Source organism: Pan troglodytes, chromosome 20, assembly GCF_028858775.2.
Source record: "Pan troglodytes isolate AG18354 chromosome 20, NHGRI_mPanTro3-v2.0_pri, whole genome shotgun sequence".
NCBI classification, from domain to species: Eukaryota; Metazoa; Chordata; class Mammalia; order Primates; family Hominidae; genus Pan; species Pan troglodytes.
In genome coordinates, this window is record NC_072418.2 from 3,830,059 (window position 1) to 3,843,481 (window position 13,423).

The window sequence follows — 13,423 nt, forward strand, 5'->3', positions numbered from 1 at the left end:
CCAAAGTGCTGGGATGACAGACGTGAGCCACCGCGCCTGGCCACCTTAGCCTCTAGAATAGTAGTAGTTCTTGGCCGGGCGCTGTGGCTCATGCCTGTAATGCCAGCAGTTTGGGAGGCCAGGGTGGGCGGATCACGAGGTCAGGCGTTCAAGACCATCCTGGCCAACATGGTGAAACCCCGGCTCTACTAAAAATACAAAAATTAGCCAGGCGTGGTGGTGTGCACCTGTAATCCCAGCTACTTGGGAGGCTGAGGCAGGAGAATCACTTGAACCGGGGAGTCAGAGGTTGCAGTGAGCCAAGATTACACCACTGCACTCTAGCCTGGCGACAGAGAGACACTCCGTCTCAAAAAAAAAAAAAAAAAAAGAAAGAATAGTAGTTGTTCTCAATGGTGGGGGGGTGATTCTGTCCCCAGGGGACACTGGGCTATGTCTCGGGACATCTGTGGTCATGATGACAGGGAGTGCTCCTGGCATGGAGTGGGTGAAGGGCAGGGACGCTGCTCAGCACCCTGCAATGCCCAGGACAGCCCCACCCCAGAGAATGGCTTGGCCCCAACATCCATAGTGCCCAAGAGGAGAGACCCTAGCTTGGAGATAGGAACTGAAATATTTACAGGCTTAGTGTTTAATTCCTAAAGCGGATTTCCTCTGTAATCAGGGGGAAAAAAAAAAAAGGAGTGAAGTGGAGAAACTGCACTCCCGGGAGACGTTGCACATTCCCAAGCCCACGCTGCACCTCACACGCCGCAGGGAGCAATGTCCCCCTAGTGGCCCCTCGCCAAGGTCAGTGATGCACGGGGCGAGAGAGGGGTTGAGGTGGGGATGGCCTCCTGCCAAGCACAGCGTGTCCTGGGGCCACCCATCTGCCGGCAGAGCGCTCCACCACTCAAATGGGGGCGTGATGAGTCCGAGGCCACCCAGCAGGTCTGAAGCTTCCCAGGGGCCCTCCTCACAGCCCTTTCCCTTTGGAACCATAGTCTATCAATTCTGAAAGTAAAATGCAGACTTTTCTTTTTTTTCTTTTTTCTTTTTTTTTTTTTTTGAGACAGTGTCTCACTCTGTAGCCCAGGCTGGAGTGCAGCGATGCCATCTTGACTCACTGACCCCTCTGCCTCCCGGGTTCAAGCGATTCTCCTGACTCAGCCTTCCAAGTAGCTGGGATTACAGGCATGCGCCACCACACCCAGCTAACTTTTGTATTTTTAGTAGAGATGAGGTTTCACCATATTGGTCAGGCTGGTCTCGAACTCCTGACCTGTGAGCCTCCCGCCTTGGCCTCCCAAAGTGCTGGGATTACAGGCGTGAGCCACTGCACCTGGCCTCCTTTCTTTTTCTTTCTCTTTCTTTCTTTCTTTTTTTTTTTTTTTGAGACAGAGTCTCACTCTGTCGCCCAGGCTGGAGTGCAGTGGTGTGATCTCAATTCACTGAAAGCTCTGCCTCCGGGGTTCAAGCAACTCTCCTGCCTCAGCCTCCTGAATAGCTGGGACTACAGGCATGTGCCACCATGCCCAGATAATTTTTGCATTTTCAGTAGAGACGGGATTTCACCATGTTGGCCAGGCTGGCCTTGAACTCCTGACCTCGGGCAATCTGCCCACCTCAGGCTCCCAAAGTGCTGGGATAACAGGCATGAGCCACCGCGCCTGGCCCATTTCTTTTATTTTTATTTATTTATTTATTTTTTTGAGATGGAGTCTCACTCTCTCGCCCAGGCCGGAGTGCAGTGGCCGGATCTCAGCTCACTGCAGCCTCCGCCTCCTGGGTTCAAGCAATTCTCCTGCCTCGGCCTCCTGAGTAGCTGGGACTACAGGCGTGTGCCACCACACTTGGCTAATTTTTTGTATTTTTAGTAGAGACGGGGTTTTACCATGTTGCCCAGGCTGGTCTTGAACTCCTGACCTGAGGCAATCCACCCGCCTCGGCCTCCCAAAAGGCTGGGATTACAGGCGTGAGCCACTGCGCTTGGTCTGGATGCCGTTTCTTTGTCACAAAATTGCAACCTTAACAAATCAAACTCAAGTCCCAGGGTCCACCACCACCTGTCCCTGGGCCCCCTCTGTTTCTGGGAAGTGACAGGGTCTCCTCTTTTTTTCCCATCTGTTTCCTATGCTTACTTTCCTGGAGAGAATAACTGACCCATGGCGGCGTCCCCGCGTCGCCTCTCGGCCGTGTGCCTGTGTGTGTTGCTGCGTCTGTGGAGATAGAGCCAACTCTTTGCTTTTTATGGAACGGGGGATGAAGCAAAGCCAGCGTTTGTGGATGGGAGAGAAAATACGACCAAAACAGACACTGGGGCCCGTGTTGGGAGTAGAGAGGGCTGCAGGCACGCTGGGTTGGGGCGGGGGGAGGAAGCAGGGGGACGGGTCAGGGGAGGTCATGTGCCTTGGTGTGGCCAGACCTAGGAGGAGGGATCAGTGGGGAGAATTTGGAGATGCCCCCAGGGACCCCAAAGGAATGGAGTGTGGGTGAGAGAGGAACAAAAGCAAGCAGAGAAAACACAGAGCAAGTGCATCACTGCCTTTAAAAACAAAATGAGCCGGCCGGGCGTGGTGGCTCACGCCTGCATTCCCAGCACTTTGGGAGGCTGAAATGGGCTGCTCACCTGAAGTCAGGAGTTTGAGACCAGCCTGGCCAACATGGTGAAACCCCGTCTCTACTAAAAATACAAAAATTAGCCAAGTGTGGTGGCACACGCCTGTAGTCCCAGCTACTTGGGAGGCTGAGGCAGGAGAATGGCGTGAACCCGGGAGGTGGAGCTTGCAGTGATTGAGTGATTGGAGATCACGCCATTGCACTCCAGCCTGGGCGACAGAGCGAGTCTCCATCTCAAAAAAAAAAAAAAAAAAAAAAAAAAAGTTTGTTGTTATTGCAAGACACCAAGTTCTTCTTCTTCCTTTTTTTTTTTTTTTTTTTTTTTTTTTTTTTTTTTTTTGAGACAGTTTCTCTCTGTCACCCGGGCTGGAGTACAGTGGTGCAATCTCAGCTCACTGCAACCTCTGCCTCCCGGGTGCAAGCGATTCTCCTGCCTCCCGAGTAGCTGGAATTACAGGCATGCACCACCATGCCTGGCTAATTTTTGTATTTTTAGTAGAGACGGGGTTTCACCATGTTGGCCAGGCTGGTCTCGAACTCCTCACCTCAGATGATCTGCCCGACTCTGCCCCTCAAAGCGCTGGGATTACAGGTGTGAGCCACCGCGCTCGGCCTCTTCTCTTTTTTTATAGAGAGAAGGAGTCTCGCTCCGTCACCTAGGCTGGACTCAAACTCCTGGTCTCAAGCAACTCCCCCGTCTCAGCCTCCCAAAGCACTGGGATTACTGTGAGCCACCATGCCTGGCCCAGACACCAAATGTGAAGGTAACTTGTGACCCAGCAATAGCTAACTAATACACAACCCAAAACATGCAAGAAACAGCTTCATTTCTGCCCGGAACATTTGTTTCCAGGGAGAAAAAGACAAAACATCTTCAGAGTGTTTAACTGGGTGTCTTGCAAAATGACCTACCTAGAGTATTTATTTCCATCTGCTTGTGGGCGTCAAGAACAGCAACAATCTGTGCCGTCTCCCACGCCCCGAGCCCGCAATGGTGGTTTATTAAAAATAAACCAACCACAGAATATATTAATTTTCTAACCTCCCGGGCCAATTCTTATTTCTAGGTATAAGAACTTCCAGAGATGGCAAAGCACCCACACCGCCCTCGTGCTAAAGTTTCTGGAATCTTCCTTAGACGGGTGAACTGTGTGCTGCCAGAAATAAAATTAATAGCCTCACTTTTTTGGGTGCTTACAAGGGTTGGAACTTCAAGAAATGGTCATGAATTCACTCCAGCCCTGGCTCAAAGGCTTTTTTTTCTTTCTTCCCTTCTTCTTCCCCCTACTCCCTTCTCTTCCTCTTTCCCCTCCTCCTTCCTTCTCCTTCTTTTTCTTTTTGGAAACCACTGATTTAACCCTGAGAGAGGGAAAACTTGTCCTGGCAAGAATTTCCAAAGCTCAGTTTTATTTTTTAAGACAGAGTCTCGCTCTTGTCACTCAGGCTGGAGTGCAGTGGCGTGCTCTCGGCTCACTGCAGCTTCCGACTCCCTGGTTCAGGAGATTTTTCTCGTTCTCAGGATCCCAAGTAGCTGGTACTACAGGCGTCATCATGCCCGGATAACTTTTCTACTTTTAGTAGAGACGGGGTTTCACCATGTTGGCCAGGCTGGTCTCGAGCTCCCGACCTCAGGCGATCCACCCGCCTCAGCCTCCCAAAGTGCTGGTATTACAGGCGTGAGCCCCAGCGCCCGGCCCCAAAGTTCCGTTTTACCCTTTTTCCCACGCTGAGGCTACAGCTGAACCCAGCCTCCGGACCACCTCCTCATTGGTCTATGGGAGCACGTGACATCATGCCTCCTCCAATCACAAGCAAGCAAGGCGCCGGGGGGGGGGGGGGGGGGGGCCAAGGGCGGCTACCTCTGGGGCCAGCAGGATTGGCTGCTGCCCGTGGCAACTGTGTGTGACGTCATAAAGCTTCCTTGCACCTTGGCAAGGCCCCAGGAGCAGGGACCTTTTCTCTCCCACTATACAGATGGGGACACTGAGGCGCTGGTTCTCAATCTATGAAAAAATGGGGTGCTGGTAGGTAGGTCAACCTGGGTCCCACGAGGAGTTTTCAAACTCCTGATGACTCCAGAGAATTACGCTGAGTGAAAAAAGCCTGTCCCAGCCGGGCGTGGTGGCCCACGCCTGTAATCCCCGCACTTAAGGAGGTCGAGGCAGCCGGATCACAAGGTCAAGAGATCGAGACCACCCTGGCCAACATGGTGAAACCCCATCTCTACTAAAAATACAAAAATTAGCCGGGCGTGGTGGTGGGCGCCTGTAGTCCCAGCTACTCGGGGAGCTGAGGGAGGAGAATCACTTTCACCACGGAGGCGGAGGTTGCAATGAGCCTAGATCACGCCACTGCACTCCAGCCTGGGTGACAGAGTGAGACTCCGTCTCGGAAAAAAAAAAAAAAAAAAATTAGCCGGGCATGGTGGGGTTCCAGACCACTCTGGGGAACACAGTGAGACCCCATCTCTATTAACATAGTGAGACCCCATCTCTATAAAAAATTAAAAAATTAAGGCCAGGCGCGGTGGCTCACACCTATAATCCTAGCACTTTGGGAGGCCGAGGCGGGCAGATCACGAGGTCAGGAGATCGAGACCATCCTGGCTAACACGGTGAAACCCGGTCTCTACTAAAAATACAAAAAAGTTAGCCGGGCGTGGTGGCGGGCGCCTGTCGTCCCAGCTACTCGAGAGGCTGAGGCAGGAGAATGGCGTGAACCCGGGGGGGCGGAGCCTGCAGTGAGCCGAGATGGCGCCACTGCACTCCAGGCTGGGCGACAGAGCGAGACTCAGTCTCAAAATAAATAAATAAATAAATAAATAATCCAAGGATGATGATGCACACCTGTAGTCCTAGCTGCTTGGGAGACTGAGGCAGGAGGATGCCTTGAACCCAGAAGTTCATGTAGGTTGCAGTGAGCTGTAGTTGCACCACTGGAGTCCAGCCTGGGCAACAGAGCAAGACCCTGTGTAAAGAACAAAAAAAGTTTATATAACATTTTAGAAATGGAATTACGGTTAGGGATGAGGGTGCGGGGAGGGTGCACAAACAGCAAGAGATCCTGATGGTGATGGAAATGCTCCATGTCATGATGGTGGATACACGAATCTACCCAGGCCAGCAAATTATAGGAGACTAAAGACATCACACACACACACATGATCACAAGTTAAACTGAGGAATCCTGAGTAAGATTGATGGATTGTATCCATGTGAAATCTTACTTATATGTTTTTTAGAGACAGAGTGTCCTTAATGCACCCCAGGCTGGAGTGCAATTGTGTGATCTCAGCTCACTGCAGCCTCTGGGGTTCAAGCGATTCTCCTGCCTCAGCCTCCGGAGTAGCTGGGATTACAGGCGCCCACCACCACGCCCGACTAATTTTTGTATTTTTAGTAGAGATGGGGTTCCACTATGTTGGCCAGGCTGCTGTCGAACTCCTGACCTCGTGATTCACCTGCCTTGGACTCTCAAAGTGCTGTGATTACAGGCATGAGCCACCACACCCGTTTTTTTGTTTTGTTTTGTTTTGTTTTGTTTTTGTTTTGAGATGGAGTCTCACTCTGTTGCCCAGGCGAGAGTGCAGTGGTGTGTTCTAGGCTCAGTGCAACCACCGCCTCCCAGGTTCAAACGATTCTCCTGCCTAGGCCTCCAGAGTAGCTGGGACTACAGGTGCCCGCCACCACGCCCGGCTAATTTTTTGTTGTTGTTGTATTTTTGGTAAAGAGGAGGTTCCGCATGTTGGCCAGCCTGGTCTGGCACTCCTGACCTCAGGTGATCCACCTGCCTTGGCCTCCCAAAATGCTGGGATTACAGGCACGAGCCACTGCACCCGGCCCTTCCCTCCTTTCTTTCCGAGACAGGGTCTTGTTCCGTCACCCAGACTGGAGTGCAGTAGCAGGATCACAGCTCAATGCAACCTAGAAGAATTCCTGTCGTCCTGTGCTCATGGGATCCTCCCTCCTCTTGCAACTGCATATGAATTGACAATTATTTCAATAAAATTTTCAATTAAAAAATTATGAGGGCTGGGTGCGGTGGCTCACGCCTGTAATCCCAGCACTTTGGGAGGCCGAGGCGGGCGAATCACGAGGTCAGGAGTTCGAGACCATCCTGGCTAACACAGTGAAACCCTGTCTCTACTAAAAATACAAAAAACTAGCCGGGCGTGGTGGCGGGCACCTGTAGTCCCAGCTACTCGAGAGGCTGAGGCAGGAGAATGGCGTGAACCTGGGAGGCGGAGCTTGCAGTGAGCAGATATCACGCCACTGCACTCCAGCCTGGGCGACAGAGCTAGACTCCATCTCCAAAAAAAAAAAAAAAAAAAAAAAAAAAAAAAAAAAAATTATGGGCCAGGAGCGGTGGCTCACGCCTGTAATCCCAGCACTTTGGGAGGTCAAGACGGGCAGATCATCTGAGGTCAGGAGTTCGAGACCAGCCTGGCCAACATGGTGAAACCCCATCTCTACTAAAAATACAAAAATTAGCCGGCCGTGGTGGCAGGTACCTGTAATCCCAGCTACTCAGGAGGCTGAGGCAGGAGAATCGCTTGAACCCGGGAGGCAGAGGTTGCATTGAGCTGAGATCGCACCACTGCACTCCAGCCTAGGTGACAGAGCAAGCCTCTGTCTCAAAAAATAAAAAGAGAAAAAAAGAAAAAAGCCAAAAAAAGTGGAGTCTTTTCTGCCCTTGAAAGGATAGTGGTAAAACTCTCTGGGTGGTGTGGGGTGTCCAGGTATCTCTCTGTCGCCCCTAACACTGGGCGAGACTGGATCTGCTTTGCATAAAGGAAGAACACATTTCTGTGTCCCCTGCCAGTCATCCATTCAATCAGCAATTTCGTTGTCGTTGTTGTTGTTGGAGACGGAGCTTCCCTCTTGTCACCCAGGCTGTACTGTAGTGACATGATCTCGGCCCACTGCAACCTCCACCTCCCGGGTTCAAGCGAGTCTCCTACCTCAGCCTCCCGAATAGCTGGGATTACAGGTGTGCGCCACCGCACCTGGCTAATTTTTGTATTTTTAATAGAGACGGGGTTTCACCATGTTGGCCAGGCTGGTCTCGAATTCCTGACCTCAGGTGATCCGCCCGCCTCGGCCTTCCAAAGTGCTGGGATTACAGGTGTGAGCCACTGCGCCCGGCCAATCAGCAAATATTTAATGAGCCCCCACTGCGTGCTAGCGCTGAACTACTGGGCGAGGGTCGGCCAGCGGCAGGAAAACGGGGGAACAGGTGCGCCCATTTGTGCGCGGGGGAAGCTCGCAGCCCCGAGCGAAGGGACCTGCGTCTCCACTTTGGACAAATCTCCCGGGAATTTCCCGGGGGTTCAGCGCTCCGATGTCGGGGCGGGGCAGGGTGTCATGTGCGGCGCTGGCCACACGGTGGCGACAGAGAACGTGCCGTTCTGGTCCAGCCTGGCGGCTGTGGGGTCGAAATGGGGAAGGAGATGGGGTCGCGATGGAGTGGGGAAGCAGTGGGGTAGGAGAGCGCGCCCCCCTTTTTTTGGAGACAGAGTTTCTCGTTGCTCAGGCTGGAGTGCAATGGCGTGATCTCAGCTCACCTCAACCTCCTGGGTTCAAGCGACTCTCCTGCCTCAGCCTCCAGAGTAGCTAGGATTACAGACATGCACCACCACATCCGGCTAATTTTTGTATTTTTAGTAGAGACGGCTTCGCCATGTTAGGCAGGTCTCGAACTTATGACTTCATGTGATCCATCTACCTCGGCCTCCCAAAGCGCTGGGATGACAGGCGTGAGCCACCACGCCCAGCCGAGACAGCCTACCCACTGTGGGCTTTGGCAATAAGGCGCTCAATCAATTATAATAAACACCTATGGAATTAATTCCCGTCTGTGTTCCCCAAACCGTCCCCCCCAACCCCCACCGCCGCCCAGTAATTCAGGGACCACAAGAATGCAGGTCTCTGGCTTATAACTCTCACTGAGAAGCCTGGTGCAGGAGCTCACACCTGTAATCCCGGCACTTCAGTAGGCCAAGGCAGGAGGATACTACTGAGCCTCGGTAATGTATTGTTTTTTATTTTTTTATTTTATTATATATATATTTATTATACTCTAAGTTCTAGGGTACATGTGCATTCTCAGCAAACTATTTTTTCTTTTCTTTTTATTTTTTTATTTATCTTTTTATTTTTGAGATGGAGTCTCGCTCTGTCGCACGATCTCGGCTCACTGCAAGCTCCGCCTCCCGGGTTCGCGCCATTCTCCTGCCTCAGCCTCCCGAGTAGCTGGGACTACAGGCGCCCGCCACCACGCCCGGCTAATTTTTTGTTTTAGTAGAGATGGAGTTTCACCGTGTTAGCCAGGCTTGTCTCGAACTCCTGGCCTCATTGATCCTCCCACCTCGGCCTCTGAAAGTGCTGGGATTCTAGGCGGGAGCCACCGCGCCCCGCCAAGGCTGGGTAATTTATAAACAAAGGAGGTTCATGAACTCACAGTTCTGCATGGCTGGGGGGGCCTCAGCAAACTTACAATCACGGTGCAGGAGGAAACAAGCGTGTCTTACCTGACTCAGGCGAAGAGAGAAGAAGGAAGAGCAGGGAAAACTGCCTTATAAAACCATCAGATCTCGTGAGATCTCACTCACTATCAGAGAGCAGCACGAGGGAACCGCCCCCATGATCCAATCACCTCCCACCTGCTCCCTCTCTCCACACGTGGGGACCATGGAGATTACAACCGAGATGAGATTTGGGTTGGGACCCAGAGCCAAACCTCCTCAGGACCTCTGTCCCCCCTACTCTCCTCCCACTGCCTCTGGGCACGCTGGCACCCCTGCCTCCTCTTCCCTGGTTGGTCTTTGGTGAGATGTGTGTCCATTGGTCCCAGAACCTGGCGTTGCCCAGGCTGGAGTGCAGTGGGGCGATCTCGGCTCACTGCAAGCTCCGCCTCCCAGGTTCACGCCATTCTCCTGCCTCAGCCTCCCGAGTAGCTGGGACTACAGGCGCCCGCCACCACGCCCGGCTAATTTTTTGAATTTTTTAGTAGAGACGGGGTTTCGCCGTGTTAGCCAGGATGGTCTCGATCGCCTGACCTCGTGATCTGCCCGCCTTGGCCTCCCAAAGTGCTGGGATTACAGGCGTGAGCCACCGCACCCGGCCCAAGACCCTGACTCTTAAAAAAATAAGGCCAGGCCACGTGGCTCACACCTATAATCACAGCATTTTGGGAGGCCAAGGCAAGTGGATCGTTTGAGCTCAGGAGTTGGAGACCAGTCTGGGAAACATGGTGAGACCTCGTCTCTATTAAAAACACAAAAAATTAGCCAGGCACAGTGGCACATGCCTGTAATTCCAGCTACTCAGGAGGCTGAAGCAGGAGAATCGCTGGAACGCAAGAGGTGGAGGTTGCAGTGAGCCGAGACTGTGCCACTGCACTCCAGCCTGGGTGACAGAGCAAGACTCTGTCTCAAGAAAAAAAAAAAAAAAGGCCAGTCTCAGTGGCTCACGCCTGTGATCCCAGCACTTTGGGAGGCTGAGGTGGGTGGATCACCTGAGGTCAGGAGTTCGAGACTAGCCTGGCCAACATAGTAAAACCCCATCTCTACTAAAAATACAAAAATTATCCGGGCGTGGTGGCAGGTGCCTGTAATCCCAGCTACTCAGGAGGCTGAGGCAGGAGAATCGCTTTAGCCCCGGGAGGCGGAGGTTGCAGTGAGCGGTGATCACGCCAGTGCACTCCAACCTGGGTGACAGAGCAATAACCTGTCTCAAATAAATAAATAAATAAATAAATAAATAAAAATTCAAGCTTAGTAGAATAAAAAATTCACCTTCCCAGTTGTCCTCGCATTTCAGGTGACAAATCATGCACAGCTGGTGGCTTTGTATCACACAGTGCAGATTTAGACCATTCCCATAATCGTTTTCATCATTGTAGAAAGTTCTATTGAACAACGCTGGGCTAGAACATTCTAGAAGATTCTAGAAAGATCCAATACAGGAGCCACCAGCCACCTGAGGGTAATTACATTTAAATTTAGACTTAAATTCTGTTGGCTGGTGAAGTCCAGCACATGCTGGTGTGGGTTTTTTTTTTTTTTTAGGGGTGAGGTAGTTAGACTGCAGCAAAAACAGGGGCTCCCATCACAGTTCTGTGCAGGGGATGAGTGAGACTGAAGAAGCCAAAGACCATATCCCAATTCACTTTCTGAAATCATCTCCCGTTATTTTCACCTGTTCTCTGATTACTCTTTGTTCCCTGCATGTGCCCTGTCATCCCACCTCCACACCTTTGCCATACTGTCTCCCTTTGACCCCCACATCCAACCAGCCCTGTCTAGCCTTCTGTGGCATCCCCAAGCAGAATTCATTGGGCAGAATTAATCTCTCTCTCCTCTGAACTCCTGATTCACCCATCCATCCACCCATCCACCCTCCTGTCCACCCATCCACCCATCCATCCATCCAAGCATCCACCCACCCATCCACCCATCCAACCATCCACCCACTCATCCACCCACCCACTCATCCACCTGTTCACCCATCCACCCATCCATTCATCCATCCAACGATCCACCCACCCTTCCATCCACCCATCCATCCATCCGTCCATCCATCCAACCATCCAAGCATGCACCCACCCATCCATCCATCTCCAACCATGCACCCACTCATCCCTTCATCCATCCATCCATCCATTTACCCACCCTCCCATCCATCCACTCACCCATGCACTTGTCCACCCATCCACCCATCCATCCACCCACCCATCCATCCATCCATTCGTCCACCCACTCCCCCATCCCCCCATCCAACCACCCATTCCTCCATCCATCCATCCATCCATCCATTTACCCACCCTCCCATCCATCCACTCACCCATGCACTTGTCCACCCATCCACCCATCCATCCACCCACCCATCCATCCATCCATTCGTCCACCCACTCCCCCATCCCCCCATCCAACCACCCATTCCTCCATCCATCAATTCACCCACCCACCCACTCATCCATCCATCCATCCATCCATCCATCCATCCATCCATCCATTCATCCACTCATCCACTCATCCATTTACCCACCCTCCCATCCATCTACCCACCCATCCACCTGTTCATCCATCCATCCATCCATCCACCCACCCTCCCATCCATCCACCCATCCATCCACCTGTCCACCCATCCACCCATTCATCCACCCACCCATCCGTTCACCCACCCACCCATCCATCCATCCATCCATCCATCCACCCATCCATTCACTCACCTGCCCATCCACCCATCCATTCACTCACCTGCCCATCCACCCATCCATGCACTCACCTGCCTATCCATCCATCCATCCATCCATCCATCCATCCATCCATCCATCCAATCATCCGCCCACCCATCCATCCATCCATCCAACCATCCACCCACTCATCTATCCATCCATCCATCCATTTACCCACCCTCTCCTCCATCCACCCACCCATCCACCTGTTCACCCATCCACCCATCCATCCATCCAACCATCCACCCATCTATCCATCCATCCATCCAACCACCCATCCATCCATCCATCCATCCATCCATCCATCCATCCATCCATTTATCCACCCACCCACCCACCCAGCAACACATCCATCCACCTACCCATCTAATCATCCATCCGTCCATCCACCCACCCACCCATCCATCCATTCGTCTACCCACCCACACCCATCCCCCATCCAACCACCCATTCATCCATCCAATTCACCCACCCATCCACTCACCCATCCACCCACCCATCTACTCATCCATCCGTCCATCCATCCATCCATCTACTCATCCACCATCCACCACCCACCCACCCACCCACCCATTCAACATCCATCCATCCATCCATCCATTCACTCACCTGCCCATCCACCTACCCATCCATCCCCTCCAGAATGTAAGCATCTGAGGGCAGTGATTGCGAGGGCGCCTATAGTGGGCCAGCTCTTACTGAGCACTTGCCCTGTACCAGGCTCTGTTGCTCACCAGCTGGTGGTTTACCCTTGGTTAAGCCCCCAATTCCCCATCCTACGGATGCAGAAACCAAGGTTGAGAAGGCGAAGTGACACGCCCAGGGACAGCCCAGGAAGGTGGCGCGGCAGACAGGGGCTCAGGCATCTGACTCTAGAGCGCACCATTTTCCTCGTGCATGGTAGACATGGGGCACGGTCTCTACCCTGGGGACATCCCAAGGGACACACGGTGTGTGGGTGGTGCATTCTTCCCACCAAGGGACACAAAATGTGTGGGTGGTGTATCCTTCCCACGTGGAGCCTACAGATGGGAGAACCACAGCCCTGCCCCTCAGTGTCCCCCGTGTCTCATGAGACCTGGAACAGGGGATTTTCAGCAGACATTGGACTAGGGTCACCCCACCATGCCAAGTCCATGAGTCAAAGGAGGTGAATGACAATAGCAATGAGACTTTGTGCCCAGGGCACAGGCCAGGCCTCAGCCCTTGGCTTCCCTGAGCTGTGCCGAGACATGGAGAGGCCAATTCACGGGATCCTTGCTTTGCCATTGCTGCCCCAGCCCCTCTAGAAAATTCTTCCAGCTCCTTGGTCAGAAATGTGGTCCCTGTAGGTGGTTAGAGTTTGAGTTATTCCAACTCCTATTAGTTCTGATGATGGAAAGGTTGGCATGGAAAAGTTGGCTTTCAGGCACAGCTGGATCCAGGGCCTCGGGCAGCAACTTTAAGAATCCAGACTGGGCCAGATGCAGTGTCTCATGCCTGTAACCCCAGCACTGTGGGAGGCTGGGGCAGGCGGATCACTTGAGGCCAGGAATTCGAGACCTGCTTGGGCAACATGAAGAATCCCCATCTCTGCAAAATATACAAA

At 52.6% G+C, this 13,423-nt stretch overlaps 2 long non-coding RNA genes across 3 annotated transcripts; one reads left to right on the plus strand and one right to left on the minus strand.

Moving 5' to 3' along the window:
• The first annotated feature begins 298 nt into the window (after nt 1-298).
• LOC129138083 (uncharacterized) lies at nt 299-3,941 on the plus strand. The gene is made up of 3 exons (XR_008541033.2): nt 299-789; nt 3,231-3,362; nt 3,666-3,941. It is a non-coding gene; the product is annotated as an uncharacterized LOC129138083 (long non-coding RNA).
• Nucleotides 3,942-3,983: 42 nt separating this feature from the next.
• Nucleotides 3,984-4,417, minus strand: LOC129138082 (uncharacterized). 2 transcript variants are annotated; one of them, XR_008541032.2, is made up of 2 exons: nt 4,312-4,417; nt 3,984-4,166 (listed from the first exon to the last, which is right to left on the minus strand). It is a non-coding gene; the product is annotated as an uncharacterized LOC129138082 (long non-coding RNA). The 2 variants fall into 2 exon arrangements; XR_008541031.2 differs by having other exon boundaries at nt 3,984-4,169.
• Nucleotides 4,418-13,423: the final 9,006 nt, after the last annotated feature.